Source organism: Sminthopsis crassicaudata, chromosome 1 (assembly GCF_048593235.1).
Source record: "Sminthopsis crassicaudata isolate SCR6 chromosome 1, ASM4859323v1, whole genome shotgun sequence".
NCBI lineage: Eukaryota > Metazoa > Chordata > Mammalia > Dasyuromorphia > Dasyuridae > Sminthopsis > Sminthopsis crassicaudata.
The window spans coordinates 253,692,878-253,698,886 of record NC_133617.1 but is presented as its reverse complement, the minus strand read 5'-3'; the positions used below and the strand labels follow the sequence as shown (position 1 = coordinate 253,698,886).

The 6,009-nt window shown below is 38.8% G+C and overlaps 1 pseudogene; it reads left to right on the top strand.

The window, feature by feature from the left end:
- The first annotated feature begins 3,323 nt into the window (after positions 1–3,323).
- On the top strand, positions 3,324–4,210 carry LOC141553834 (CCR4-NOT transcription complex subunit 9-like; annotated as a pseudogene).
- Positions 4,211–6,009: the final 1,799 nt, after the last annotated feature.

The following is a 6,009-nucleotide window of genomic DNA, read 5'->3' as shown; positions in this document are numbered from 1 at the left end:
ACTTAAAGATCGTCTTACTATCTTTAAGGGCCTTTTAATCTCCTGATCCATAGGCTTATATAATTTCATCAATATTCATTATGTTTCTGTGATAAGAGTTGGCACATGAAATTTCTGCTTTACTAATTGCTCTTCCCCAGCTACTAGTGTCTTCCACTATTACCTTATATTTTTGTAGATAATTATTTATGTCCATGTTCTCTTACCCTATAGATTCTAAGCTTTCTGAGAGCAGGAACTATTTCTTTTTGTCTCTTTATTGCTAGTTTCTAGACATAATTAACAAAATGCTTATTGATTAATCATTTCTTAATATTATATGTGAAAATAACAATGCTTTAGAAGGTTAAATAATTTATTGAAGATTATATAGGTAGTATGTAGTAAACTTATAGAATGTAGTTTGGTGTTCTTTTTGCTCTAATAATTGTATTATAACCTAGTTCCCTTAACATTTTCTGAAGAAAATGTTGATGAAAATATTTTTATCCAAATAGTGTGTTAGTACATTCCTATGGAATGAAACAATGATGAAAAAGAAAATTCTTGATCTATTTTCTCTGCCAAAAGACTGGAATTATTCTCAAGAACTAATTTTTTGGTTTGTTTGTTTGTATTTACTTATTCGTTTGTTTTTCAAATCTAAGGGTTCTGATGATGCAAGATTGAAAATAGTAACTGTTGGATTTATCTAATTTTCTGAATGAACAACTGGAGTCATTGTTGCCTTCTGATGTGTGCATGTGTCTATGCATGTGTGTGTGTGTCTGTGTCTATGTGTGTCTGTGTGTCTGTGTGTCTTTCTTTCTATGTAACTGTTTATGGCAATAAACTGTAAATGACTCAAACCCACTTGAGAGAACTGAAATTGCAACTTGACAAAATAATTCTTACAAATCCATGTTTGATTTATTAATTTAATGATTATATGACATTAAGGGGAAAATATGCATATTAAACTTAGAAAACTATCATGAATACTTTTTTGGTGAACTTTTCAATAAATATTAAACCACTGTGTCTGTCTGCAAAAGCCTCTCTCTTCCTCTAACTTTGTTTCTGTTTATCTTTTTCTTTCTCTCTGTCTCTCTTTGTCTCTCTCTCTTTATTTCTCTGTATGCCCACCTAACATCTATCATTCTCATTGGGAAAATATTCCAAATCTAGTATTTTCATGAACAAATTAATGAAATAATAATCTTGGTTCCTTGAAGGAATTAAATGTTTTCATCTTTTTTTTTTTCTTATTGCTAATTTGAATAGAAAAATTAGAAGTTAATGTGAATGTTTAGAAGAAAATTTAATACAGATAAAAAAATTGAACAGGGTTCAGGGGTGAGAGGAAGGGAGGTAGGAATGACATTTATAAATGTCAATGCTACTGGGAAAATCCCCATGGAGAAAGAAGGATGAGTCTGCTAGTTGGTTAATATTAGAATTTCTGGGAATTAGTTTTGAATTGCTTTCTTTCTATGCCACTTTCTTGACCATCTTAGAAAGATGAGATAATGTCATAAGACAACTGTGAAACCTTTCATCTAATACTTGAAAAATGAGGTGCTGAAAATGCATCAAAATAGCATTATAGAAAAAAATATCATCATCGTGTCATTGTGACTGAATAAGAATGACAGAAACATTGAATAACTGGATTGTAAATATTTGTACATGAAACTTTTGATGGCCCAACTGTTATCAGGTGAACTCACTTTTTTAGTGCAAGGTTGATAAAACTTGGAAATGATAAACTGCTACATACTTGGGCAAAAAAAAATGTAGATTTGTATGAATACAAAATGTTTTTATGCTTGTTCATTAGATCAAGATACACATGTAAAATTCAGCTAAAGTTCAGTTTAATTTACTTAATTGATTCAGTTTAATTTATTTACATGCCACTATGGAAAACAACTGAGATAGATAGACAGTGAAGAATTTTATGACATTTACATGAATAAGACGCATATTAAAATTTTAAAGGACAGGCACATTGTCTATAAAAACACCATAAACTTTTTTTTTTATGCATTGATACTTTAAAGCACTTAAGTACAAAATAATATAACAAACTTCAGAAAACATTTCCCATTTAAAACATTTTTTTGCATTTGTTTTTAAAACTTTGAATTTCATGTAAATCAATTTGCCCAAAACTGTGTATACTCTTTACTCAGCAATGCCATTACTGGGTCTGTATTCCAAGGAAATCATAAGGGAGGGAAAAGGACCCACATGTGCAAAAATGTTTTTAGCAGCTTTTTTTGTGGTAGCAAAGAATTGGAAAATGAGTACATATCCATCAATTGGGAAATGGCTGAACAAGTTGTAGTATATGAAAGTAATGAATATTATTGATCTATAAAAAATGATGAATAAGGAGATTTTTTTTCTATTTCTTAGATTTGATTTGATTTTTTAAATTAAAGCATTTTAATTTTCAAAACATATGTATGGATAATTTTTCAACATCAACCCTTGCAAAATCTTGTATTCCAATTTCCTCCCCCTTTTCCCTACCTCCTTCCCCAAATGGCAAGTAATCCAATATATGTCAAACATGATAAAATATATCCTAAATCCAATATATGCATATATATTTATACAATTATCTTGCTGCACCAGAAAAATCAAATCAAAAAGAAAAAAAAAATTAAAAAGAAAATAAAATGCAAGCAAATAACCAAAAAAAGTGAAAATACTACGTTATGATCCACACTTAGTTCCCACAGTCTTCTCTCTGAGTGTAGATGGCTCTCTTCATTACAATTTTTGGAACTGATAGATCATGTCATTGTTAAAAAAGAGCCACATCTATCAGAATTGATCATCATATAATCTTACTGTTGCCGTGTACAGAGATCTCCTGGTTCTGCTCATTTCACTTAGCATCAGTTCATATAAATCTCTCCAGGCTTCTCTGAAATCATCCTGCTGATCATTTCTTATAGAATAATAATATTCCATAACATTCATATACTATAACTTACTCAGCCCTTCTCCAATTGGTGCACAGCCTCTTAGTTTCCAATTTCTAGTCACTACAAAAAGGGCTGCTACAAACATTTTTACACTTATGGATCCTTTTCCCTCCTTTAAGATCTCTTTAAGATGCAAATTAGTGGAAACAGTGCTGGATCAAAGGGTATGCACAGTTTGATAGCCCTTTGGGCATATTTCCAAATTGCACTCCAGAATAGTTAGATTATTTCACAATTGAGCAGCAGGCGGATGGCGGTGGCAGCCGCTTCTCCTCCGGGGTGCTGAAGCGGGAACGCGGGATTGGGGCGCTCGGCGGCGGCAAGCGAGCAGGGCCTGCTCCCAAGATGCACAGCCCTGTGACAGCCGCGCCTGTGCCTACAGTATTGGCCCAAGTGGATAGAGAGAAGATCTATTAGTGGATCAATGAGCTGTCCAGTCCAGAGACAAGGGAAAATGCTCTCCTGGAGCTGAGTAAAATGCGTGAATCTGTTCCTGATCTTGCTCCCATGTTGTGGCACTCTTTTGGTACTATTGCAGCTCTCTTACAGGAAATTGTAAATATTTACCCATCTATCAATCCACCTACCTTGACTGCACATCAGTCAAACAGAGTTTGCAATGCTTTGGCACTATTGCAATGTGTGGCATCACACCCAGAAACTAGCATTTCTTGCAGCCCATATCCCCCTCTTCTTGTATCCATTTTTGCACACAGTCAGCAAGACTCGTCCCTTTGAATATCTTCCTCTCACTAGCCTTGGAGTTATTGGGGCCCTGGTCAAAACAGATGAACAAGAAGTAATTAACTTCTTATTGACTACAGAAATTATCCCTTTATGTTTGCGAATTATGGAATCTGGAAGTGAACTTTCCAAAACGGTGGCCACATTCATCCTTCAGAAGATTCTCCTGGATGATACTGGATTGGCCTATATTTGTCAGACATATGAGCGATTCTCCCATGTCACCATGATCTTGGGTAAGATGGTCCTGCAGCTGTCCAAGGAGCCTTCTGCCCGTAGGCTGAAACATGTGGTCAGATGTTACCTTCGCCTTTCAGATAACCCCAGGGCACGTGAAGCACTCAGGCAGTGCTTGCCTGACCAGCTGAAAGATACCACCTTTGCCCAGGTGCTCAAAGATGATACCACCACCAAGCTCTGGCTGGAATAGCTGGTGAAAACCTGCAGGAAGGCCAGGTCACCGACCCCCTAGGCATCCCCCTGCCCCCTCAGTGACCTTCCCAGTTCCCTCCCATTATCCCCCAGCCTGGGGAAAGGGAGGGAGAACCATTGAGGAAAGCAGCTCAGGTTATACCGCTGACCTCAACGCCAAACTGCACTGGAGAAAAGGGACAAACCCCACTGAGGCATATGGGTACCATTCTGGACCATCCTGAAGATCTGGCCTCATTCTGCTGCTCCAAGGAATGGGTTCCCCTCCCAGTACCCTTCACAGCCCAGGGGGATTGTGACACCAGCAAATGCAGTAGTACAGCATGCCCAAGACTACCCTTTTCCCTTCCATTTTCCTGTTCTCTGACAGGAAGGAGATACAGTAACAGCAGCTGAAGCATTGGGCATGGTGGATGCCTGGGACCAAGTCATGTGGCATTTCCCATTTTTGCCTTCCTTTAAGACTCGAGACATGTCTCTCCATTCTCTCTCAGTGCTGTTTTTTGTTCTTTTTTTCCTTCAAGGAGAGAGATGTAAATAGTGGGCACAGACTGAGATGTTCAGAAAAACCTTTTCACCTGGTTCTTTTTACAAGTCTTTTAGCTTCACAAGCTAAATTTAAAAGTCGGTCTAGATATTAGTTACATCCTCTTTGGCCAACCAGTTATAAGCTGCTTTGAGCCTTAGAGGTAGGGGAAGAGTGGAAAGGGGTGACAAAGACCGGTACCAGAAGACAGTAGAAGCCTTCCACTGTTAATTGCTCCCTAACCTTGAGTGCTGCTGCCTGCCTGCCCAGCTCCCCCAACTGCTTCCTCCTGTTACAAAGAACTTCCCCTCCAGGGAGAGGCCTGGTTTCTGGCTTCAGCTGCTGTGTTTTGTCACATCCCTCCCACTTTCTGTTCTACTCTAAGGGGCTGTCCTGGAACTGGAACATATGGACACCGTCCTGGCCCATGTTCTCAAGGTTTTTCTGGATGTTTCCCCTGGAATGCTTTGTAAGAGGGTGAGCACTGATCTGGAGGGGCCCAGGCCTGAAACCCCATCCTTGGCTCTAGGGTATTTCTGTAGCCCCTGATACCTCACTGTTCTACTTGAATCAGTATTAGACTGCTTTGTAAATGTATCAAGGGCAGGGCCCCATGTGCTTGATCCATTGTCCCCCTTGGCACATTCCCTTTTTGACTTGAGAATTACAGGGTTGCCATTAAAAGATTATTTTCCTATTCATAACAGTGGGAAAAAAACAAACAAAAAAAAAAAAAACTCCTTTCCTCTCTGCGTCTTGTGCCCAGATGGGCTGTACTTCGATTTTGGTGGTAAGTTTGAAGCCTCAGCCTAATTCCTAGACAGGTGAAGAACCCCTCTGTATTCCTGTCCCATAAGGGCTCATAATGTCCCTCAACCCTAGAGCAAAAGAAATGAGTTCTTTTTCTCATTTGAGATAGCTTACCATGTCCACGAAAGTGGGGGAGGGGGGTGTAGAAGAATCACAAGGGCCAGGCTCACCAAGTGTTTCAGAGGCAACCTGCCAACTAAGGGCCATACTTTTCACAAAGGCCAACTTTCACAAAGGGAGCCTGCCTAATTGGTTGGCCTCTGCCTCTTCAGAACTAAGTCACCACTGTCTGCTTGTAGCTTGGTTAGACATTGTATCTGATCCAGAGCTGGATTCTGTGTATTTACTAACTCAGCTACCTTCCAGAAGAGAGAGAAGGAAACCTGCTGTACATAATCCAAACCCAAGAAAGAAAAGGGTTTGAGAAAGCCAAAGGTATCATGTGCTATATGAGTTGTCTGACTCCATTTGGCCTGTCATCTACAAGGAGAGGCCTATGAGGGGAACCCTGATCTCTGC